The sequence below is a fragment of the Emys orbicularis genome, chromosome 24 (genome assembly GCF_028017835.1).
Source record: "Emys orbicularis isolate rEmyOrb1 chromosome 24, rEmyOrb1.hap1, whole genome shotgun sequence".
Lineage (NCBI taxonomy): Eukaryota > Metazoa > Chordata > Testudines > Emydidae > Emys > Emys orbicularis.
In genome coordinates, this window is record NC_088706.1 from 12,877,279 (window position 1) to 12,902,557 (window position 25,279).

The window sequence follows — 25,279 nt, forward strand, 5'->3', positions numbered from 1 at the left end:
GGATGAAGGGGCTGGCGGAATGTGGGCTGGGCTGGGGTTCGCGTTTGTGCAGGGATGGTGGGAGCTGCCTGCCTGCTTCCCTAGCGGAAGAGTGTCCCAAAGTGGGAATAGTTTGTAATGTTTTTGAGTCCTGTTTGTGCCTCAGTTTCCCCATGTGCTGCATTGTTACCCAGTGGGATGGAAAAGGACTGTTTGCTTTCGGGGCAGGCGAAGAGAATTAGGTGTGGGTGTCACCTAGCTGTCTGGGCCTTAGTCTCCAATAAACGGAGCATCGGAGAAGACAGTGGTGAATCCAATCGCCAGGACATTGGAACCTAGCAACCAACATCCCCAAGGGATATGGACTTCCCCATCTCTCCCCGGGGCAGATGAACAACAATCCCCCAGCTGGAGATCAAAGGACTGGTGTGGGGTAAGAGCTGGCTGCTGGAAGCAGTAAGGGATCTCTCAAAGGAGGTCAGACAGACAGAGCCTGAACCAAGGGGTTCCCCGCAGCTTGGCTGGGCTCTGGGCTAACCAGAATGGGCTCTGCTTTCCCCTCCAGTTCTCTAGACTACCCCCAGAACTTCCAGTTAATGAACGAACCGGACTCTCCACTGCAAACGCTGGGCGAGGTGCGTTGTCTCCCTGAGGGGTCTGTCTCAGTGGGACTCGCTGAACGGAGCTCACGGTGTGGTCCAGCTGCCTGGCTTACCCTGGAGGAAGAGTGAGACCCCTAGGGGGGTCTGGCGCACTGACCGGGCTCCTCCTCGAGACTGTTCCGAGGCTGGGGCCGTAGCACCGATCCCGTGGAGCCGAGAGACAGAGCCTCTGCCTGCCTGACCCGTGTCAGTCCTGGGACAGACCTTAGCCTGGCACGGAGGCTGCACCGGCCCTTGGCTAGGTGATCTCCAGGCGGTGGATGAAGATCAGATATTGTCTCTGCTGCTATGTTGTTTGATCTGTCAATACCACTGACTGCGAGGGGCTGGAAACTCACTTGCAAACCCTACGGGGATAGGTGGGGGCTGCATGTTCCTACCTCCCTGAGAGCTGGCAGAGGGAAGACTCTGGGTGATTTGCTCTTCTGTCTCAAGGCCTGTCTCATGTGGCATTCTGCAGGGCTCCAACTTCTCTTCCCTCCCAGAGGAGTAAACTGAGGCACGGAGAGGGGAAATGGCACTCATTTACCCAGCATGTCATTGATAAGGGAATCCTGGATCCCAGCCCCCTCTATTCCAGTCCCTAGACCCCATGCCCCTCCCAGAGCTGGCAAGAGAACCCAGGAGTCCTGACTTCCAGCCCCCTGCTCTGAGCCACTAGTCCTAATTGCCAGAGCAGGGCGCAGCACCCAGGACACCTGTCTCCCACTCCCTGCTCCCTTGCTACAGGGAGGTTCCAAGGAATGGCTCAGGGGGCACGGGGGTGACCTTGCCCCTTGCAGCTTTGGAGGAGAGCTCTCCTCCTCCCGCGTCTCTGGGCCCTTCCTGCAGACCAACCTGCCTGTGCCCCGATGGGTTCTTTAACAGGCTCGGTGGAGGCTGTCACGTGACAATGATTTCTGCTGGCCCATCGGGGCAGAAACCCTGGTGGAGCTTCCACTCCCCCATCCCCGGTCAGTGGTGGGAGGCGAAGCTGCTGCTGTTCTTGCTTCTCTGCCTCAGTTCATCCGGATTTTGTGCCTCATAGTCCTGATCAGAGCCCCAGGGGCCTTTCCCTGTATTCAGAGCTATGACTCCATCCCTCCCTAAACTTAGCACGGTGCAGGGCCTGGCCCTCACCCGCTGAGCTGCTCTGGTAAGCCTCAGGCTGGCCATCTCAGTTGGCTGGGATTGTACGAGGCCTGGCTAGTGGGGGAATGGCTATTGCTGGCCCTGTGGCCTGGGAGCTAGGAGACCTGGGTTCTATTCCTACCACTGACCTGCTGGGTGACTGTAGGCCTTCAAATCGTCATCTTAGTTACTAAGACAGTGGAAATCAGACAAAGGAGAAGGGAGGGGAGGTTGCCCCCGCGGAAAGCTGACAGATGATCCTTGGGGGGGTGGGAGGAGGGGCTTTAACTGTGCAGGAGTGGCCCAGGCATGGAATAATTTGTACCTGAGGAGTGAGGGGCAGTGGGGTGGGTTTGGACTGTGGGGCATCAGCAGAGCTGAGGGTGGGGATCCCGGAGTGGGGCTGCAGTTCAGGGCGTTGGCAGAGCTGTGTACAAGCGGAGAGCCCAGGACTGGAACAGCAGCGGGGGGCAGTGGGTGCCCGGAGCGAGGAGCAGGGGCTGAGGAAAGCTTGTGCAGTCTGTGGCCAGCGTGCTCAGCGGCAAAGGAGATGCAAGTGGCCGGAGTCCAGGCAGGGCACCCGCCTCCGTTCAATGCTTTTGATCCCCTTGAGGGGCGGCCGGAGCCGCTCTTGGAATCCTTATGAACTGCATTGATCGGCCAGGCTGCTCCCAGGGCTGGGGCGGGACAGAGGGGGAAACGGCCCGGCTCATGGGTAAAGCCCCCTGAAATGGAGATCAGCGGCAGAGATGGGGGCAGATTATGGCCAGCCCTGCCTGGCTGCACAAGGGGAAGAGAGAGGGGAGGCAAGAGCTGTGCTGGGTTCTCAGCTGAGCCCCTGCCATCCTTCCTCTGTAGCCTAGGGGAGGGATAGCTCAGTGGTTTGAGCATTGGCCTGCTAAACCTAGGCTTGTGAGCTCAGTCCTTGAGGGGGCCACTTAGGGATCTAGGGCAAAATCAGTACTTGGTCCTGCTAGTGAAGGCAGGGGGCTGGACTCGATGACCTTTCAAGGTCCCTTCCAGTTCTAGGAGATGGGATATCTCCATTAATTTAATTTAAAAAGAATCCAGTTGGTGCTGCTGCCTCTGGCTGAACTTTTCCAAGGCGCTGGCTAGTTTGGGTGCCTCCGTTTTGGGGGAGGGGGGGCAACCTGAGACACCTTTGAAGAACCCTGATGGGTTTTTCAGGAAGTGTCTAGCTCTCTCCCTCTGGAAATCAAGCCCTTTCTGGGGTCTTGAGTGGGGTCCATTAGCCTAGTTTGGAAGGCGATGGGAGCGACCCCGGTTTACACCTGTTGAGGACGTGGCCAGTTAGCTACAGCCCAGGGGCAGGGCAGGGCAGAAGTGGGAAAACTAAGCAGGAGGATCCAACCCAGCTTCCCCTTTACCTGGGAGTTTGCATCAAGGACGTTAGAGGTTGTTCGGCGACATCTCCTGGAGTTGGAGGGTCCTTTCCTGTGGCACCTTTCTCAACCCGTCTCCTCCCAGGAACTGAGGTCGCCAGGAAATGCCCAGGGACCTCTCCCGCTGCTGCTTTGTTTTGCTGTAAATAGCGGCGAGCGGAGTAGCATGCAAGGTGCAGGCGTGTTCACGGCTCGGGCTGGTTTGGAGCAGCCAGGACCGGGCAAGAGGCTAGAACAGAACCAACCAGGGAGCCCTCAAGAGGGGAAGGGAGCAGGATGTCATTGCACAGGCTGGGAGGCTGCGAGGTCATTCGTGTCACCTCTGTACTGTCGGCACATGAGAGGCGTGAGCATGGGGCGAGTGGCCTGATTTTAAACGTAGGCCCTGCTCTATGCCACCCTTAGGGCAGGCGTGGGGGTCTCTGCAGAGAACTGCTCTAAAGCCTTAGCGACGATCTCTATGCTCCAGGGCACAAGCGTGGCTGAGGATCAGGAAGAATTATATCCCCTTCCGGCACAAATGCTGTAGGACCCTGCAGGGTTTGTGTTGATTTTGCAGCTTACAAAACACCTGTTCCCCTTTGTGCCAGGGCTTTGAAAGGGCCCGGGCAAGGGGCGAAAGGGGAGCAGCCTCGCTGCCCGACAGGAGGGCATAAAGGGAGGAAATCACCCTGATAGGATGAGGTAGTGGCAGGGCTGGAAGAGGACTCCTGCGTTGTATGCCCAGCTCTGGGAGGGGCGTGTGGTCTGGAGATGAGAAGGGAGTTGGCATTAGGGTCAGGACTTCTGGGTTCTGTTTTTTGGCTCTGCCTCTCACTCACTGGCTCACTTTGGACAAATCTCTTCCCTTTCCCGCGCCTCAGTTTCCCCCATCTGTAAAATGAGGATAGTGAACTTTAACCCCGCTTTGCGACTAGGGGATCAAAGATGCCAGATAACTAAGGGCTGTTCCTTGTCCTCAGTAGGAGGGCCTGAGAATCAGGAAGTGAAACTGACTAGAAATAGACAGAGACAGCTCCCACTGACTTCAATGGGGCCACGCTCTGCGCCCCCCCCCCCCCCCCCGCACCTCGGAGAGTGAAATTCAATAGTAAGCGTTTGATCCTGCAAATGCTGAAGGACTGCAGGATCAGGGCCTAAAAGGAGGATCAGAGAAGACAAGTGTCCGATGGGACGGGGTTTGGAGAAGGGGGAGGGTTTGCTTCTCAGATAAGGGTCAGAAAGGAATTTTTGCAAGTGGCCGGCGGAGCTCCCGTTGAAGCGATTGTAGTCGTGCACTGTGGTCTTAACGGTGTGTCACGGCCCCTGTGAGTTATTACTTAAACTGAAATAAATGCTAAAGCAACAGATTTGCTGATTAAAGTTCTCTTGGTTCTAACAATCTCGGAGGGTTCTGGAAAGATTTTTTTTTTGTCCGTTTACAGAATAGAATAATAGGAATATCGGGCTGGACGAGGCCTCAAGCGGTCCAACCCCCTACGCTGAAGTGGGACCATCCCTGAGCAGTGGCTGTCCAACCTGCCCTCAAACACTCCCGAGGCAGCCTTTTCCGGAGCGTAACTAGCAGTATAGTCAGAAAGTTTTGCCCAATATCCAATCTAATTCTCCCTGGCTGCAAACTTTAGCTGATTTCTTCTTGGCCTGCGACCGTGGAGAGCAGTTGATCGCTGGCCTCGCTTAGTCTGAGATGAGATTTGTGTATTTTCATCTGATGGTTTCAGGTGTGACCTGCCGTCCCCCTGACACTTCTGGCCCCGCCGGCGTCTCCCTTGCTGTCTCTTCAGGTCTTGTCTATTCCCCACCCCACCCCCATCTTTTTCCAAGGCTCACGCGCCTTTGCAGCTAGGCTTGCACACTTGAATTTCCCCTTTTCATTGCTGTTGCATTAGGTCTGATCGCTGGAGCCAAATGGGATCTGCTGCCACCTAGGGCTGGGAGCCCGGCTCTTGTAAAAAATTCCACTCCCAGGACCCAGCCCTTGAGGAGGAGACAGAGCGAGACAGATACAGCGTCAGCTGCTGCAGGATGCTGGCTACATGGGACTGCTTTGGTTCCTGTCCTTTCTGCATTCGACCTTCTTTGGAGATGAGGTAAAGCAAAAGGCGACGGCTATTTGAGGTGCAATCGACTGGCCAAGCCCGCTGACGCGGGGCAGGGGAGGAAAGGAATGGGCTCCCCCCCCCCCCCCCCCCCCCGCTGGTAGCTGTATATTCAGGCTGCCAACCTGAGCTGCATATTAAGCAGGGTCAGCAGCAGCCTCCCTGAAGCTGCAGGGGGTTTGGGGGGGGGTTGTTGCAGGAGACAGAGATGGTGGGGGGGGGGCACATTTGGGGACTGTGGTCTCCGCATGGAGCGATCGCGGTGGGGCTTTTGATCCACGCTCTGTTTTATTTTGAGGGAGATCGGGGCACAGTCGAAATCATCGTCTCCTCCGTGTCTAGCCCCGTGGCGCGGGGAGGTGCCTGGATTGGGGGGGACCTGGCCGCACAATGCGTCTCCTGGCTCGGGTTGAGGCCGGCCTGGTGCTGGGATGACCAATCCGATCTAGCAAGTTCAGTGGGGACCCTTTGAGTTGTAGGACGGAAACAAAGCTCCCTGCAGCGGGAGGCAGAGCCTGGGCCCTGCCTGGCTGCCGATGGCTTCATCACAATGGCAAGGTGTGTGTGCGTTTTCCAGAGGCGTTCGTTGCATAACAGACCGAGCAGGGCTCGGTGCGGGCCTTGCAGCCGGGGCTTTGGTAGAGGGGGTTCTGTCTGGAGAGACAGAGCGATCCACGGCAGCCCTCTGCCTGTCTTTTTTTTTGGTCCATCTCTCCATCACTGGGCTGATTCTCCATCCCCACCTCCGCACGGAGGGCGCTGCACCTCGGATTCCCCCACGCAGCTATGAACTCTGGGTGGGGGGACTGGCATCTGGGCTTCCCACCAAGGGTTACGGTGCTGCTGGGAGCCGGTGGGCATGGCGGGGTTCTGCTGGGTTCCTGGCAGCTCGCGGGGGATTGCAGGGAGGTTGGGGGGGGAGTGTCTGTTGCCCAGCCAGGCAGGGCCCCGGGACCTTTGTTGTGCTGGGGGAAGGGGAGGTGACCAGGCGGGGGGAGCTGGATCGATGCAGGGTCTGTTCTGGCTGATCATCCTCTTACCCTCACAGCCTACGCACATCAATCACAATGACGGGCCAGCTCCATCCTGGGTGTAACTCCGCCGAGTCCAATGGAGTTACACCAGGAAGGAATTTGGCCTGGCATTGTATTGCCTTTCATCCAGCAGCATCCCAGACCGCCCCCGCGCGCACACGCTGAGCGGCAGCTGTCTCTGGGGTGGAGCTCAGCAGCTGTGCTGCCCTAGACACATGGCACACCACGTCTCTTCGAGGCAGGGAATTTCAGGGAGCGCATAACCCCTTCCCCCAACCCCCCACGCCGGGGTCCCTGACTCGTGGGGGAAATGCCAGGGGATAGCTTAGTGACCGCAAGCGGTCTGGGCCTCTTAGTCTCTTGCGATGAGACGTCAAACAGTCCCCCTGGCTGGCAGCATTGCTTTAAAATTCGGAGGCCTGAATGGTGGCTGATGGTTGGGCCTTGTATGTCTCTGCTGGAGCCGGGGGGTGTTTTCATGGGAGGGGGGCAGGGGCTGCCGGGTTCTGTACGGCTAGTGCATAGTTGGGAGGGGCAGAATGTTAAACCTGGGCTTGGTGTCTGGCTTCGGTCGGGAATGCGGCGTCTCTGACGTCCCTGGGAGGAGACCGCCCTGAATTTCATTGCAAAATAGCTTTCCCAAGGCCCTGACGTCTTGCTGCTGGGGGCCGGGGGAGTGCAGGGCAGGCCTGGGGGTCTTCAGCAGAGCTGGGGGTTGGGAATGGCAGGGGCGGCCTGGGTTTGGAGTAGCAGGGGGGCTGTGAGTCAGGATTGAGGGGCACCAGAAGAGCTGGGGGTTGGGGGCTGGAGGGAGCCCAGGACTCAGATGGGGGGGGCTGCAGGTCAGGATTGAGGGACAGTGGCAGCTGATTTTAAACAGCTTCTTGCATCATATTCTTGTGGCAGGCTCTCTCCGCAGCGTGGGTGAGCAGGCGGAAGGCTCTGCCTCCAGTTTGGGGTGAATTGACGCTCCTGTGATAATGGATCCTCTGATTCTGGGTGACACTTACCGGGCTGGGCAGGTGTGGTTAGGAGGTGGGATCCTAGGGCATAGGAGGCAGCCAGTCCTCTCCCCCCCCCAATTATTTCCCCCTCTGCTGCCTGGGCACTGTTGTCTCTTGCCCCTCTCTGCTCTGGGGTTGTACCCACTCCACATCTCCGCTATTCTTCAGTTCATGGCCTGTCCCGGCCCCGTCTTTGCTGCGAGGAGCTCCGTGCGAAGCCAGGGGCCTGGAGAACTTAGAAAAAGTCAGGGGAGGCTTGAAAACAGGCAGAAACTCAGTAGCCTGGCTGGGGGAGTCTTCCCCCCCCCCCCAGAATAACTTTCCTTGGTTCCATCCCAGCGCCCGAATCAAAGGCCAGCCCTGCAGGTGGAACATTGCCCTGCCCTGAAACAGTCTGGGACCTGTCCTAGTTCCCTGGGAATTGAGCTTTGCTGGCTCTCAGGTTTCCACTGCATCCGTAGCTGTGTCCGCAGGTGCTGGCGGGAGGGAGGGGCAGGGCCGGCGCAGGGGAGGTCTGACAGAACTCGGGCAGAATGAGGATGTCGAAGGTGGGGGGGGCTTGGACTCTTATCCTGGCAGGGAGATCTCGGAGACTGTGGAAGAGTCTCCCCCGGGCGGCCGTTAAATCTGGGCTGGACGGTGCGCTGTGAAACATACTGGATAGTTACTTAGAAGCTCCACTGTGCTGGGCCCTGCATGGACCCGGGGGGAGACAGTCCCTGTCACAAGGAGCTTGCAATTAAAAGAGACCAGATCGATAAAGGCTGCGAGGGGAAACTGAGGCAGTGAGAGGGGAGGCTTCCAATGGAGAGCCTAAATCACCTAGGTCTTTCTCTAGCACCTCTGCTCTCTTGTGTATACAATCCATACCGGGACCAATTCTGCCCTCCATTCCTGTGGACTTCTGGGGGATTGTGTGCGGGTAACTGAAAGCAGAATTGGGGGCTGGATCCTGATCTCGGGGCTGCCGGTGCAAATCTGGAGCGGTTCTGCATCTGCACCAGCCTCACTGGGCGTGAGGGCCAGATCCTGAAGTCAGGGGTGTGACTCTGGGTGCCACTGAGAACAGGATCTACCCCTAAATCCATTGAGTTAAGTGGAGTGCCTCCAGATTCACCCAAGTGTCCCTGAGATCAGGATCTGTCCTGCTGCCTCCCTTCACTTTCCTACTTCCTCTCCTCTCTCTCCTCCCTCTCATCATTCCCACTAGGTCTCCCGCCCCCAGAGCCGGGGCTGGCAGATGCAGATCTGCCCAGGGGTGTGCGCCGAGAGGAAGGATCTGTCCTGGTTCCCGGTGCGGTTCTGGTGATTTGTGGAAGTATAAAAATCCCGAGGCAGGTCCTGAGCCCGGGTCGCTTCGTTTATCTCCGAGCAAAACCAGATCAGAAATGAATACGGCTCCCCGGGATCGCGGCGGGGTGTTAGGGGCTGCCGCAGGGCCGTCCGCACGGGATGTGGCTCCACGAGATGTGGCCTGGTTATTTCGTCCCGGCTGCCTCCATCAGTTGTGCCTTGGAGATGGGGCTCTGCACAGAGGCGGCTGGCGAGACCCCGGACCGCCAGGCCTGGTTGCTGCGGGGTTCTCTGTTCCCCTCTGTGCCCATTTGATGCCCACTTTGCTTCCTGAGAGGCTTGCGTTGGCTTTATTGGTGTGGGGGATGCATGCATTGACCTGCCTCTGGCTTGTAATTGTCCCTGCTGTACGGACTGGGATATGTTCAGAGGCGGGGGTGGGGGGGGTAGTTCTCTGGCAAACCCTCCCTCGGGGCTGTTTGCGCTGCTGGCTATTGGGTTTCTCCCCCCGCCCTCGCTCCCCCAGCTGGGTCCCCCTTCGCCTGGAACCAGCCTTTACTCCGGTTTCAATTAGTGGAAGCTGGTAACAACATGCTGTTTGTTTAATGCCCCCGGGGACCTGCTGGGGAGGGGGCTGCTGTGCAACGGAGGTGTCTGTTGTGACTGAGATGCTGCTTTTCTCCCATCGGGACTGTCTTCTGCTCTCTGCTCTCTGCAGCCCCTGGCCCCTCTGGCCCCACCCACGCAGCCCCCCCCCCCCCCCTGCTGGCCTGCCTGAGCTGGAGGCCGCCCCTGGGGGTGAGAGTGGGGTATGGGTCTGAGTTTTGACCTGCACTAATTTGAAGACAGGCAACAGCAGATGCAGCCCCCTCCTGCAATACCCCTTTGTAACCTCGCTGTGTGCTTCCCTCTTCCTTTCTTGCCCCCCCCTCAGCTCTCTGCACCCCATTCTCAAGGGCATCTGTGTGACAGCAGCTGCTGGGAGCGGAGTGGCCAAGCCGCTGCCTTTCGCAGCCGGGGGGGGGGGGCGATGATGGCACAGCTGATGGCTCCTTCTTTATTCACCCTCCGTTCGCTGTCGCAAACTCCTCTTTCCACCCGCTTGATCCCGATGGAGAATAAACCTCCCCTGGGATCCCCCGTGGAGGGGGGGGGCACCCTTCCTGTTCTTCCACCGCTCCCCTCTGACCCCGTGCTCCTGGGGATCAAACGTCCCATAACGGGGTGAACCCTGCAGGGACCGAACCAGCTCCCCTAGGGGTGGGGCGGGTGGGACACAAGGCCGGGAGAGTTAGGGAAGAAACTCCTGTTATTGGCCGAGGTTGTAGCAACAGGAGATGGAGGCAGATGGTCTACACCCCCTCTCTCCAGACCTACGCCCTAGAAGGACCAGGGACAGCAGAAGCACCTCGCACCCACCTCTCCCTATAAATGCCCAGCTGGGTACAAAGACAGCTCCTGGCTAAGCAAGGGGAAGCTGCAGCCAGACGTTTTGGCTTTCCACCCCAGTAATCTCCCCGCAACAGCTGGGCTGGTAGCTAAGACTCCCGAGCCTTGGGATGGTGCAGAACAGACCTAGGCCCTAGCAGTGATTTTAAGTCTAGCACATGGAGGAGCCAATCAACACAATGCTATTGGTTTCCCCCCTCCCCTCCTTGCGCTGCACCGACTAAAACTGGCCATTGCCACGTGAGAGCCGCGGGCCAAGGTGAGGTGGCGTGGCCCCGGCAGATCTCCACGGCGAAGAGGAAGGCTCCCGAGTGTCAGATACCCCTCATCAGGAATATTGCCTGGCTGAGGATCCATGGCTACCGTCGCTTGGGTTCTTGCGGGACTTCCTGGAAATGAACACGGGGGCGTTTGCAGTGTGGGTCCCAGGCTGAGAGAGAGACAAGGTTGGGCGGGGGGGGGGGATGCCTTTTATTGGACCAGCTTCTGTTGGGGGAAAGGAGACGCTTTCGAGCTTCCCGGAGCTCTTCTCCAGGTCTGGGGAAGGTAACCAGAGCGTCAGGGGAGCAGGAGAGAATGAAATTCCTCTCTGCAGAAAGCGTCTTGGCAGGTGCAGCTGTCCTGGCTCCGCCGGTCGCTGTCGAGAGGGCTGTCACCACAGAGGGTGCCCTCGGCTAGGCCCTATATTGCTGGGTACAATGAGACACTTCAGAGGGGCAGGTTTGTGCCAGACTCAGAACCGGGGCCAGGTCCTCAGCGGGTTTAAATCGTCACCTTTAATGAGTTCAGAGGGGTTACAGGGCCGTGCACCAGCTGGGGGTCTGGCCCTGGAAATCAATGGCTTATTTTGGTGTGCATTGATCAGCTGTAGGGCGGGGGGAGAGTGGAGTCTCTTCCCCCTGTTGGCAAAGTCTTGGGGTTCTGCTGGGACAGAGGCCAGCGGCTGATGCCAGATGAGGGCCAGTGACCGGGATAGTGGCTCGAGTTGGCAGTGAGCGGCATTGGGAGCTTGCCGCTGAGTTACATAAGGGCTTTGCAGGGGGCAGGCGCCGTTTCTCTTACTTGATTTCCTGGCTGATGTTTCCCCAAAACTATCCTAACCCTTTGGAGTGTATAACGGCACTGAGCCAGATCCTCGGGGGGTGATCTGCACCGCTGGCTCGTGACCTCTACGTCAAAGGGGTCGAGACACTTGGCCAGTGTCAGGTAATGAAGCACCGGCCCTTCCCTGAGAACCTGCACAGTTACAGGTCAGTAAACTGAGGCCCGGAGAGAGGGAAAGACGTTGCTCATAGTCACACGATGAGTCGATGGCAGAGCTGGGACCAGAACCCAGATGTCCTGAATATCTCACACACACACACACCTTCCCTTCCCAGAGCTGGGGATAGAACCCAGGAGTCCTGATTCCTAGTCCCCTGCTCTGGTCACTACATCCTACTGTCCGTGCCACAGGCCCTTGACTATTGGCTCCTTGGGCCAGGTGCACATGAGCCACCCGCCTTATGGTGAAATAACGAACCCCACATTGCTCCCTGTTCCGTGTTCTCAATCTTGCTTGGTCAGTCTGCATATGCTAATTGCACATATGCTAATTGCACACTAAGTGTGTGTGGGCGTTCACAGGGCCACACTCTACCTCCAGCCTCCAGCTATGCCACTGGCCTCTTCCACAGGTGTGGCTAGGCCAGAAGACACCCTGGGTTCTGTCCAGGGTGCTGAACCCTGCGTGGGGGCAGGGCCATTGCGGCATAAGGAGTTACTATGGGCATCTGTCCCAAGTGAGATCAGGGCTCTATTGTGCTAGGAGCTGCACATACACACAGTGGGAGAGCCCCTGCCCCAAAGAGCTTCCAATCTAAATAGGAAAGAGTGTGTGTGTGTATGGGGGGTGTGTGTGAAACTGAGGCACACACGGGGGGAACAACTTTTCCCAAGTCCCACAGCAGGTCAGTGGCAGAGTTGGGGACTAGAACCCAGGTCTCCTGAGTCCCAGCCAAGTGCTGCTATCTATTGACCTGTGCTGCTGACTTGTGGGAGTCTCCCTCTGGCAGCATAAACCTTGCAGTTACCCCTGTGCATGGGGGGTTAGACTTCAACTGCTTCTACTGTCCAGTATGGTTTATTACAGTTTGAATGACTCACCCCAAGGCCTTTCCCCCTCCCTTGGCTTCCAGCCTGTAAGTCGGAAAGATGGTGGCTGCCAATGGGGAGGGATCTAAAAAGGTTGGGGGAACCAATCAGAGCAGCTGGTGCTGTGAGCACAGGAGCCCTGAGTTCTAATCCCAGCTCTTACATTGACTCTGAGTGGCCTTGAGCAAGTCCCGTACTGCCTCAGTTTCCCCAAGCTATAAAATGGGGACAATAACTGGCGCCCAGATACGGCACCGGAGCAGGAAGACTCAGGGGGGGGACCGGGGATCTAATCACGGGCGTAGGGTCACTCGTTCCCCTGGGTTTGTGCTGCGATGATTTGCCTTTGGAAGGTGTGAAGAATTACAGAGCTGCTAAGAATTAAATCCCCCCTCTGGGGAGAACATGACAGTAATGTATAATGATGAGCACCTTAAAATAACACAGGTCTCAGATTGCGTGTGCAAGCCGGCTCCCGCGGCTCAGCCTGTCGCTGGGTGTGTCTGAGTGAGCGAGAGAGAGCACATGTGCGTGCCGGCTGCCCTGAGACGTGAGCTCCGACGCTCGGAATGCACTTTCCGGTCCAGAGCAGAGCCCTGCATTGGTGAAGCGAACCTTAGACACCTTAGACGCCAGCCTGGGAGACATGCTCTAGCCAAACATACGTTACTGGGCTCAATAAAGGAGTGCCTGGTGATCCAATGGTCTCTTCCGGCCATAAACAGCTATGACTCGCTCAGGTTCCCCCAGACTAAAACACCCATTGCAGACCGGGAGACCGAAGAGGAAGCTGATGGGGCTGCTGGCTGCACTTTGGGCCTTTTCCGCCCCCAGTGGAGATAACTTGTCCATGCCTCGGTTTTCCCCTCTGCAGAATGGGGATATGATATTGACTTGCCTTCGCAAGGCGCTTGGAGATCTACAGCCGGGAAGCGATATAGAGTCACCAAGCGGTTACAGCACGGCGTGAATAACATGACACTGCGCTTGGACTAGGCCAGGAAAACTAGCTGTGTGCGTGCCAGCAAAATCCAGCTGATTGTTATCTGCGTTGTGGCTCAGAGCTCCAGCTGAGGTGCTCGGTGCTACACCAGCACCCAGGGAGGGGCTGAGCCTGCCCGAAAGAGCCTACAAGATCCATAGGTGTGACAGACAAAGGGTAGGAGGAGAAACAGCAGCCCAGACAACACGGCCTCTTCCCGAGGTACAGTTCTCCTCGAGCCTATGAGGTCAGGAAGAATTATTACCCTTATTTTACTGGTGGGGAAGCGGGAGTGCAGGACAGATGTGATTTGCCCAAGGTCACAGGCAGGCCAAGGATTAGAACCTAGATCTTTTTAGTATCAGAGGGGTAGCCGTGTTAGTCTGGATCTGTAAAAAGCAACAGAGGGTCCTGTGGCACCTTTAAGACTAACAGAAGTATTGGAGCATAAGCTTTCGTGGGTGAATGCCCACTTCATCAGACACATGTACCTGCTTATGCTCCAATACATCTGTTAGTCTTAAAGGTGCCACAGGACTCTCTAGATCTTTTTAGTCACCTATTCAGTACCCTAGTCATGAGGCCGGCCTTCCTTTGGTAACAAGAGCCTTCAGAGGGGTGGATAATAAGGGGGGCAAAGATACTGACTGGTCAAATATTTAGTAGGGGGGAAAAGTGAAATTTGTGGCACAATTTGTTGAATTTTATGATTGAATAAGAACCGGACGGGTTTTTATTTCCCCCTCTTTATCCAGCGGGTATTTCATTATTCACCCCGGCCTCTGCTATGCAACAAGGTCGGATCAATAGTTCCTTCTGGCCTTAAAATCTGTGCCTGTCTAGTGAGTGGGGCGGGGGAGCGAATACTTTGGATTGTTTTCATTAAAGAAAATGATGTTGCAAACTGTAGGGACTAAGATGTTCGGCTATCACTGCTTCTGCCATCGGTAGTGTCTGAGGCCAAGGACAGAAAGATGCTAGGATGGGAATCGAAGCTAATTAAAAAGGAGTCAATATTTTTTTTTCCTGACATGGTTAGAATGCCTTGGAGTGAGAAACGCTATCCATCTAGTTTATCCAAAGGAGAGTTAAGACTGTGACCTGATCAAGTCCCTACGTGGTGAAGAGATTTCCCTGGTACCGGGCTCTTTATCTAGCAGGAACAGACATCTAATGGTTAGAAGCAGAAACTAGACAAATTCAGATTAGAAATAAGGGACACGTTTTTAACCCCTGCAACAACTGACATAATGGTGTAATGGCGTCTCCATCACTTCAAGTCCTTAAATCGCAAGCGGACATCTTCCCAAGAGAGGTGCTGCAGATCCAACAGACGCTGTGGGGTCGACTCAGAAATGGCTGGGTGGGGTACTCTGGCCTGTCTTGTGGAGGAGGTCGGACTAGATGATCATGTCGGTCCCCACAAATGTCTGGCTCCACGAAGGGCCAGATGTTCAGAGGAGCCCAGCTATGAAAACACAGAACCCGCTATGGAAAACCCAGCCCTAAGTCTGTAGGGGCCTTAGGCAGTGCAATCTTCTGGGCCTGCTTTCATGCACAAAGGAAACGCTGAGTGCGGAACAGAAGCCCGTCCATCTCCCTTGATTTGAAGTGGACAAATTTAGCGTCTAGCGTCGATGTTTCTCATTCTTTGAGCTGCTTCTCTCTCTGGGGCGTGGGCGTCTGCCGATTGAAGGAGCTGCGGGAACAAGGCGATGATAGGCACAAGGCACGGATCTCCTTGTGCACTAGAGCAGAATGGATGTAGAGCTGGTTGCGTGTGATGCTCGTTTTGATTGGTGTAAATGGCTGGGCCAGGTGTGGGGCGATGAGGCATTGGGCCTGTTGGTCAGGTGGTCCGCAGGGGTAAATTGGCACGGCTGCATTGATTTCAGGGAAGCGGTGGCCATTCGCGCCAGCTAGGGAGCTGGCCTTTGATGCTCGATGAACAACATGTGATCTGGAGATGAGACTCCGGGGGCGTTAACTCATCTGATCTGATGAAGGGCTGGATACTTGGAAAGAGGGGGGAGGGAATGCAGAAAGTCAGGGGAACACGGAGCAAGGAAGGGGGAGAGGGAGGGAATGAACGGTGGAAGGAGCAAAAGACAGCGCGCACGAGGAAAAGTGGGGAAGGAGAGACAGGACTGTGAGAGAGTGGGGATTAGAGGGTGTCCTATAGGAATTCCTCTCCCAGGGATGGAGTTTGGGGGGGGGGGAGGAGCCGAGGCTGAGGGAATACTGCCAGCAGCCACACCCCATTCCCCATCACAGCCGGGAACCTGGGACACCTAAATAATTCATTTGCCCGCTGGAGCTGAAAGACAAATGCTGATTAAAGCAGCAGACGGGAAGGCTGGCTGGAGGGGGCTTTGTGTGCTATGGGCAAAGGGTGTGTACAAGGGGGCGGGGGTGGGGGCGGTTCTTGTTTTCCTGTTAAATCCTTCCTCGGAGGCAAACAAACCCATTGTGGTGCTGCGATATTACGGAGGGCCGTCCCGCGTGGATTCCTCTGCCACTTGCCCGGGTGCGGTCAGAGACGGGGCCTTTGGCTTTACTCTGTTGGTGGAAATTCCCCTGCGTTCTATTATTTGTTGTCGGTTTCTAATGCCCATGGGTGCTCTGTGTGCATCCCTCAGCCAAAGAGTCCCTGTGCCAAGGAGGGGGACATGTCCCCAACCCGAATTTTCCTTTAACGTAAAGGTCTTTATGATTTCCTGATTGGGCTTCTCAGCAACCGGCTTACAGCCCTGTCCGCACCTGGCCATCAAACCCCATTAGCTGGAGGGCGGCCATGTGGTCTGGAGAATAGAGCCTGGGAGTCAGGAGACCTTAGTTCTAGTCCCAGTTTTGCCACTGGTGAATCACTTCCCCGCTCTGTGCCTCAGTTTCCCCATCTCTAAGGTGGTGCTCTGAGATCGAATGACTGAAAGCACTACATAACAGGCGGGGATTATGAGTGGAACTAGGAGATGGACTGAACTGGTTTTTACTAGACCCAGCTGCTTTATGTCAACCTAATGACCGCTCGGCTAGATCCTGCTCGCTCTGAAGCTTGTGTGTGTGTAAAGTGAGACAGCAGCATTGGGTCTCTGTGCTTGGTCCTGTATAAACACAGAAGAAAGACACGGTCCCTGCCCCCAAAGAGCTAAACTGGGTTTTAGTAGCTGGTGGAGTTTTGCATGCTCCCATCCTTCTATTATGTGCATTACGGTAGCGCCCAGCGTCTCATCCGGGCATCAGAAGGCTATTGTGCTAGGCGCTGTACGTACGCGCAGTGAGAAACAGTCCCTGTCCCGAAGAGCTTGCAACCTGAGTAAAGACTTTGGTAAAAGCTGCCCCAGTCCCTGAAGGGTTTGGGGAGCTTGTCCCTTTGCAAGGGAAGACGCTGGCTGATTGGCACCAGCCTTCTGCTTTTCCCAACGCCAACCCTCGCTTTTTATTTCACCACGGACTGTTCTTGTCTTGAGCTGGGCCCAGAAACCCAGGATGGAGCTGGAATTACCAAGCACGCTTGCATCTATATTTGATGGCATGGTCGAGAGCCCATGGAAAAGAAATTGAAAGCTTCTTTGCCTTTATATTCCGGCTGCTGGGGTGCGATTGGCTGTCACCATAGCAACCAGAGAGCCTTGGCCAGGCTGTGATTGGCTGGCCCCGTTGGCAGCATCTCCATGGCTTTTCCTGATTGCCATGATTTATTCAGCATCGCATGGGAATCGCCCACGACTCAAGATTCAGGAGGCTTCAAAGAGCCGCGGAGCCTTTTGTCTCCTATTTATTTATTTAGTGGGGAATTGGCTTGGCTCTGGTTTAAAGGAACCCTCGGCCCATTATCTCTGCCGAGTGGGGCCTGCGCCGTGTCTTGGCAAAGCTGGTTGAGGGGAGTCGGCCGGCCGGCTCAGGAAGGAAATTAGGAAGAGGATAAGGGAGCCCAAAGTGCAATCAGACTGGGGAGGACCAGACGCTGTTGCACTGCTGTGAGGCCACATGGAAGGTGTTTAAAGCACAGGAGTCGAGGAGAGGACAGGGTGCTCTGGGAGGTGGGGAGCGAGGCAGGGCTGGGAGTCAGGACTCCTGGGTTCTCTTCTGGCTTGGAGAGGGAGTATAGTCTAGTGGTTAGTGCAAAGGGTCTGGGAGCCAGAACCCCTGGGTGGTGGCGAGGCAAGGGTGGGGAAGTGATCTCAGCATAGGACTCCTGCCTCGGAGCCTGATCCGTGCCTCGGTTTCCCCCTCTGTCAAATGGGAATGATAACCTTTCCCTGCAGGACTGTTGCGAGGTGTAAGTCATTGATGTCTGCAGAGCAGTTCGAAACCCTTGGGTCATAGGTCCTAAGTCAAGCAGGTTTGGAATTTTTCCACTGAAGGGGGTTTTAAAACAGGAAAGGGCCTTTTGACAGCAGAGATTTTGTGAAAGAAAATTCTGTTTTCCTTGAATGTTTTTGGCCTTGAAATGGGGAGACAGACAGAAAAGAAACCAAGACATCTGAGTTTTGTAGAAGTATTTTTTTTTTTTTTTTTTTTTTTTGCAGGGGAAAACCAGTGAATTTCCTCACCAGCTCTGGCTAAATGACTGACCACCTGGGTGACTCTCTGGGCGGCACGGTCTTGAATCCACTAACTGGTGGGAAGAGGGAGCCCCCTGCTCAGACCCAGACTAGCCCCGTCCCCCCTGAAATGTCAGTTGGGTGAGATCTTGTGCAGTTCACTGATGTGTGGGTGACAGTGCCCCCCGGGTGCCCCATCCACAGAGCGGGTGGGTCTTTTCAGGCCCACCTAGGAGGGTTCATTCTTTAGCTCGTGCTTTTAGGTCCACGGAGCAGCCCCTGGTGGGTCAGACGCGAGGGCGTCAGTCGTGGTTGTACAGGCTGGAGGGAGGGGTACTTGGCTGCTGCCTTGGCCCCACTACCAGGGGGTTTCTGCCGCTGCTGGTGTTACTGTCTGGCTCTCTGGATCGCTGGAATAACCCACTCTAGAGCTTATCTGGAGCCTCAAGGCGCTTTACAAAGGAGGGTGGTCGCATTATCCCCATTTCACTGTGCACTGGTACCGCCCTAGAGCTGAATCTGTATCTGTGAGCAGCTCCGTGGGGGAGGGTGTTGCGAGCGCGGCTGTTATAAAAAAAATTAATGGAGATGTTCTATCTCCTAGGACTGGAAGGGACCTTGAAAGGTCATCGAGTCCAGCCCCCTGCCTTCACTAGCAGGACCAAGTACTGATTTTTGCCCCAGCTCCCTAAGTGGCCCCCTCAAGGATTGAACTCACAAGCCTGAGTTTAGCAGGCCAATGCTCAAACCACTGAGCTATCCCTCCCCCTTAATCCGGCTGTGGCAGATAAGGCCACCGTCCGGCTCTCCAAGCACTAACGCAACTTCCCATCAGGCTAGTTAAATCCTGGCCCCTCCCCGCCGCTCCAAGGCATAGAGCAGGGCTGGTTCCTCACGTGGGCGCTCAGTGAAGTGTCAGGAGACGGGGTGTGGCTGTTACCTCCTTGTGTCCGGGCGTTGGAACAGGAAGTGTGCGGGCACTGACACGCACTCGCACTCCGCCACTGCACCACACACGCCGTCTCCCTCCCAGGTGCCCGCTGCCGCCCCGAGCCACAATCGCACCCCGAGAGAGAGACTGGGACGCACACCCGCCGTGCGACCCGGTGGGTAGCGCCCGCGTCCTGAAAGACGCCCGAGCTCTGTGACGCGTTGGCACACGTGTGCGCTGACACGCCGGGACACAGACGCACGCGAGCTGCTGCCCACTCACCAGCCCTCTGGCAAGCTCAGACATTTAGCGGGCACCGATGGGGAAGCAGCTGTTGTCCTGCCCTCCCGCTGGCCTTGTGCGAGCTCTCCCAGGACACCCCGCGCCGAAGCTAAGGGGCAGCAAGCAAATGCCGCGAGCTCTGGGGGAAACAGGGATTTCACAGCTCGAAGCCCGACCCATACGGCTCCCGTCCTGGCACACGGAGACTCGGGAGATTCCAGCCTGGGCAGCACAAAGGGGTCCTGCATGGACCACCACCGGCGCGCCATTGGCAATGACCCCGCAGTGCTATTAAAGCCCTGGAACTGCCCATCACCCCCTCGCGCTGCCCCCCTTGTGGGGACGCCCATGTCACCCTGCAGGTCCCATGGAGGACATAAAGCTAGCTCAGTGGTTTGAGCGTTGGCCTGCTAAACCCAGGGTTGTGAGTTCAATGGGGGGGGGGGGCATTTAGGGAGTTGGGGATTGGTCCTGCTTTGAGCAGGGGGTTGGACTAGATGACCTCCTGAGGTCCCTTCCAACCCTGATATTCTATGACCCACTGTCTCCCCGTTCGCACTGGGAGCTGCTGGGTCCCGCACCCACATGAAAATCTCTCGCAAGAGCCCAGGGAGCCGTGTGAAACCATCGCAGCTACCACGGTAACCGTCCCCCAGGGGAAGTATAGACGCAGAGTCCTGATCAACCAGCGTGAGTATTGGTTATTCCTCTGCCCACTCTGATCGCCGCGGGCTCCCCGGTAATGCCTTTGTCCCCATTATCTGAGACCCCAGGGTGCGACCCTTCTGGCCGTTCCACGCACGCCCGACGGCTCCGTCTTTCCAGGCGCTTGTGCAAAGGAAATGGCAAAGGGCCGGCTTCTGATGTCACTTACACGGATGTAAAACCAGAGTGACTCTGTTGTGGAGGGTGTGGATTTAAATCTAAAGCGGGCCTAGGGTAATTCATGCTGATGTCCTCTAAAGAGGCCACTAGGTTTTGGTGCCCAGCTTGAGACACTGAGGCCAGATTTCCAAGGGCTCAGCACCCGACGCTCTTGGGAAAGTGTGGCCCTGCCTGGGGGTGCTGAGCCCCTCTGAAAATTCTAGCCATGGGACCTGAGTTTTAAGGGGTGCTGGGAACCCCTGCTCCCATTAATGGCTCTGACCTCCTAGCGGCTTACTGACGTGCACAGTGCATTGAGAGCCTCAGCTGACAGGTGATACAGGAATGCAGCTGGGAAGATGGTGAGCTCTGGGGGGCAGGGACTGTCTCTTTGCTCTGTGTGTGTACAGCGCCTAGCGCAGCACGGTCTTGAGCCATGACTGGGGCTCCTGGCCGCTACCACAGGAAAAATAATTAATCCTAATAAGTTGTGGCTGAAAGAACCATTCACCCAGCCCTTGCTTCAACTGACACACTGGGCAGCAACACCTTTCTGTAATGGGTCCCCGATCGAAGAGAGAGAGCATGTGTGGGTGGGTGGATGTGTGTGTGGGGGTGTATTTTAGGGTTCCATTTTTGTTCCGTTGTTCAGTTCGGGGGCACCGGAGCTGCTCCCGGCTGCTCACATCTGCGATTCTGGTTCAAATCTAGGCTGTGCGAAAACCATCTAGTGGCTTGTTGGTGGCACCGGGGTGAATGAGTCCTGATCTCGGTTGAGTTTCCAACAGATACGTCACAAAGACCCGCTAGTGCCGTTATCGGTAAGGGCCAGATTTCCCTCAGTGCGGGAGTGGGATGTCCCATTGTTATCGATGGGGGAGGGGAATGCCCCATTGTTCTCAGTGGGGGACGGAGGGATGCCCTATTGTTCTCAGCAGGGGAGGGGGGATACCCCATTGGTCTCAAGAGGGAGAGAGGGATACCCCGTTGGTCTCAGGAGGGGAGGGAGGGAGGGTGCCCCATTGGTCTCAGTGAGGGAAGGGAATGCCCTATTGTTCTCAGCAGGGGAGGGAGGGATACCCCATTGGTCTCAGGAGGGCAGGGAGGGATACCCCATTGGTCTCAGTGGGAGAGGGAGGGATGCCCCATTGGTCTCAGTGGGGGAGAGAGGGATGCTCTATTGTTCTCAGTGGGAGAGGGAGGGATGCCCCATTGGTCTCAGGAGGGGAGGGAGGAAGGGTGCCCCATTGTTCTCAGTGAGGGAAGGGAATGCCCTATTGGTCTCAGCAGGGGAGGGAGGGATACCCCATTGGTCTCAGGAGGGCAGGGAGGGATACCCCATTGGTCTCAGTGGGAGAGGGAGGGATGCCCCATTGGTCTCAGTGGGGGAGAGAGGGATGCTCTATTGTTCTCAGTGGGAGAGGGAGGGATGCCTCATTGGTCTCAGTGGGAGACGGAGGGATGCCCCATTGGTCTCAGGAGGGGAGGGAGGGAGGGTGCCCCATTGTTCTCAGTGAGGGAAGGGAATGCCCTATTGGTCTCAGTGGGAGAGGGAGGGATGCCCCATTGTTCTCAGTGGGGGAGGGGGATGCCCCATTGTTCTCAGGAGGGGAGGGAGGGATGCCCCATTGTTCTCAGTGGGAGAGGGAGGGATGCCCCATTGGTCTCAGTGGGGGAGAGAGGGATGCCCCATTGTTCTCAGGAGGGGAGGGGGGGATGCCCTATTGGTCTCAGTGGGAGAGGGAGGGAGGGATACCCCATTGGTCTCAGTGGGGGAGGGGAGAGATGCCCCATTGTTCTCAGTGGGGGAGGGGGATGCCCCATTGTTCTCAGTGGGAGAGGGAGGGATGCCCCATTGTTCTCAGGAGGGGAGGGGGGATGCCCTATTGTTCTCAGTGGGAGAGGGGGGGATGCCCCATTGTTCTCAGTGCGGGAGGGGGGATGCCCCATTGTTCTCAGGAGGGGAGGGGGGGATGCCCTATTGGTCTCAGTGGGAGAGGGAGGGATGCCCCATTGGTCTCAGTGGGAGAGGGAGGGAGGGATGCCCCATTGTTCTCAGGAGGGGAGGGGAGAGATGCCCCATTGTTCTCAGTGGGGGAGGGGGATGCCCCATTGTTCTCAGTGGGAGAGGGGGGGATGCCCCATTGGTCTCAGTGGGGGAGGGGGATGCCCCATTGTTCTCAGTGGGAGCTGCTAGGTGCTGAGCTCTTTGGAAAACCTACCCCTAAGGGTCCCCTTCGGTGCCCCCCTCAGCAGAGCGGCGAAGGGCTGAATGGGGCCGCAGGAACCCAAACTTCCCCTTGGGCCCTGCCGAGGCCCCCTGGGGTTAGGACTGAGGCCCATTGGACTGGAGTGGGGGTAGCTCCCCTGCAACTCCTCCCCTGCAACTCCTCCCCTCTGAGGGTCCCCCCGGGCATCCCAGGCGGTGCCGAACCCCAGGCCGAGGGAGGGGGGTGCACCCTCAGAGGCAGCAAATAATAATCCTGGGGGAGATTTTTAACCCAGGCTCCAGTTGGGGGGGGGGGGGCTGGGGCTGCTTTCCTAGCCCCCGTGCAGCGTGTGAAGGAATGAGCATGCCCAGCGCTCGCGCGTGGTAAACAAAGCCCAGCCGCCGTCTCCACTCGGATTGTGGAGATGCCGGGGGTGGAGCGGGGGCTGCTAGGAAATTAGCTGATCACGGAACCCCCCCGCGGTGCACGAGCGTCGATGAGGCGCCTGGGACGGGGCCGAACATGCAGCGCGCACCAGGGCGTCGGACGCCCCCCAGCCTGCCGGCCAGGCCCTCGGGGTAACGAGTGCAAAGACGGGCCCCCCCGGGACGCGGAGCCAGCGGGGCAGGAGAAGGCGCTGGGGGCAGCCCTGAGAGCTGGAGGTTAGAGGGGAGGGCGGGAGGCTGCGGGGTGGGATATGGGGTGAGCAGGGGAGGGAGGGCGCAGGGGACTGGACGACGGGGGATAATTCCCTGCGAAGCACCTGGCCCCGGCCGGATACCGGGCTAGCCGGACCATTGGTCTGCCCCAGGACGGCCTGCAGCGAGGGGGGTGTCCGGTGAGGCAGAGGGGGCTCAGGTGGGATGGGGGCAAAGGCTCCTTTGTTGTTCCCTTCCAAAGGAAAAGAAAGAGAAAGGAATGAGAGGGAGGGGGAGAGACCCAGGAGAGCTGGGGGGAGACAGACAGACAAAGGGGGAAGGCAGTGGAGCAGGTGTGTGGGGGGGGAGAGACGGCACCTCTGGGGGGCTTGTGCAGGGAGATCAAGGGTGAAGGAAGGAGGGGGGCAGGGGGACGCTTAGGAGTCGGCAGGGCCAGGGGTTGTAGGGCCTGTCACTTGGAGTGCAGGTGGCTGGGCCTGGCTGATGATTTGCCTGCTTGGAGTTAACCCTTTGCGTTCCTTCCCCCCCCCCCCCCCCCCCCGCGAGCTGTTCTCTCTCTGGCTGGGGGAGAGGGGCGCCCGTTCTTTGTGAACCTAGTTAGGGCATCTGGGCTGGGCGATCCGGGGGTGTCTCAGCTGTGTGTGTGTGTGGGGGGGAGGAAATAAACACTAGGCTGTGGTTCAGAAATGGCCCATAGGCTATAGGCCGAACCGGCTGCAGGGTTGCCCTGTTTCTCCTGGGTACTCCAGGGTTTTTCCTGAGCCCTCCCCTGCCAGACGGCGACTGTGTTGGCTGCGGGTTTGGACAGGTTGGGCTGGTGCCGCTGCCGTGTCTAAAGGCCCCTTTACCCTCACTGAGCAGCCCTGCGATGCTGGGCAAACCGCTCCCCACAGAGGCGATGCCAGGAGATGCCCATCCCCTGCTGTGGGCATCACGAAGCCAGTGTGAGCGCCTGGGTAATGCATCATACAGCAAGTGATTGGCACTGGTTCCCCCCCCCCCCCCGGTCTCCCAGCTCGGGGCTACGCTGCCAGCTCCTCCCCCCGGGTGCCACGTGCCAGGCTCTGCCAGCGCAGCACTGCCTGGGAACAGGGCGATCGCCTGGCACATTGCAGGGCCAGCTGATTCCTGCAAACCTGCGTCTCCTTGCATTAGCTCAGCTAACTGCAAATCCCCTCCCTAATAAGGGAACCTAGCTGAGCTAATGCTGCCTTGCAAATGCTTCCTAATGGTGCTAATGTTGTAATCCAGGGTGGGATTAGCTGCCCCACGCTGGCGTGGTTTTGGGAGCTCCTTTATCTGGGGTGAGAGCTGTGCCGGCTGCCCCACCAGCCGAGACAGGCCCGGGAATGTCCGCCAGGGCAGCGGCAGGTTGGTGATGTGGGACGGGGCCTCTGCTGCCGAGCTCTGGGCTGCCACATCTTGTGCCTGGAGAGGGGGAGGGAGGAGGAAAGAAAAGGGAGCGATTGCAGAGGAATGGAAGGGGAGGGAAGAGTGAGAGGGGGCCCTGCAGAGAAGAGAGGGCGCATTGGAGTAACAGCACGGGCTAGGCCTGCGAAGCCAGCTGCTGTGTGAGCTGTATCCATACACCCCTGTGGCCTGTCCGCCAGCCCCCCTGCTATCCCAGCCCTGGGCTCCCCCTCCCTGAGCTCTGCTGGTGCTCCTCAGTCCCGACCCACAGCCCCCTGCTATCCCAGCCCTGGGCTCCCCCTACACACAGCTCTGCCAATGCTCCTCAGTCCCGACCCACAACCCCCTGCTATCCCAGCCCTGGGCTCCCCCTCCCTGAGCTCTGCTGGTGCTCCTCAGTCCCGACCCACAGCCCCCTGCTATCCCAGCCCTGGGCTCCCCCTCCCTGAGCTCTGCTGGTGCCCCTCAGTCCCGACCCACAGCCCCCTGCTATCCCAGCCCTGGGCTCTCCACAGCTCTGTCAATGTCCCTCAGTCCTACCTGACCCACAGCCCCTCTGGTATCTTATCCCTGGGCTTTGCCCCTCATCCCCCACAACTCTGCTACTGACCCTCAATCCCAACCTGAGCACCCCCCGACTTCAAAGGGAGCCGTGCTGCAGGACCAGAGGTGTGAGGCACCCTGAGGAAATATAATTGAATCGGGTGCATGGGTTTGCACCCAAGCTGCCCTTTCCAGCTGCGGTGTGGGGAGTGGGTGCTGGTCACTGCAGCAGGTGCACTGTCATTCTGAGGCCAAGGGGAATCCCGGGAGCCGGGCATGTCCTTCCAGGGGGAAAGGCAGGAGAGACCCAAAGGAGCCGTGACCTGATCTAAGGATCCCCTTGGCCGGGGCTTGCTGCTCTCTGACCCCGGCAGCTCCGTCACCCCCTGGCAGGATCCTTGGCCCGCGGTTCCTTCCCAGGAGCTTCTGCTGGAACATGCTGCAGCAAGAGGAGCGGAGAACAAGGACGGGCAGGCAGGCTGAGGGAGGCGTGGACAGAAATACTGGTGGAGGAGATGGGCAGAGAGCTGCAGCAGATGGGGAGAAGGTTGGCTGGGGAGATGGAAGTGAGAGAAGAGATGGTCCCTAGAAGGATGCAGGGTAACGTGAGCTGACTGGGCAGGGCCTAAGGGCAGAATGGCTCAGTGGGTAGGGTGCTGCCATTCCCAGCTCTGCTCCTGGCTGG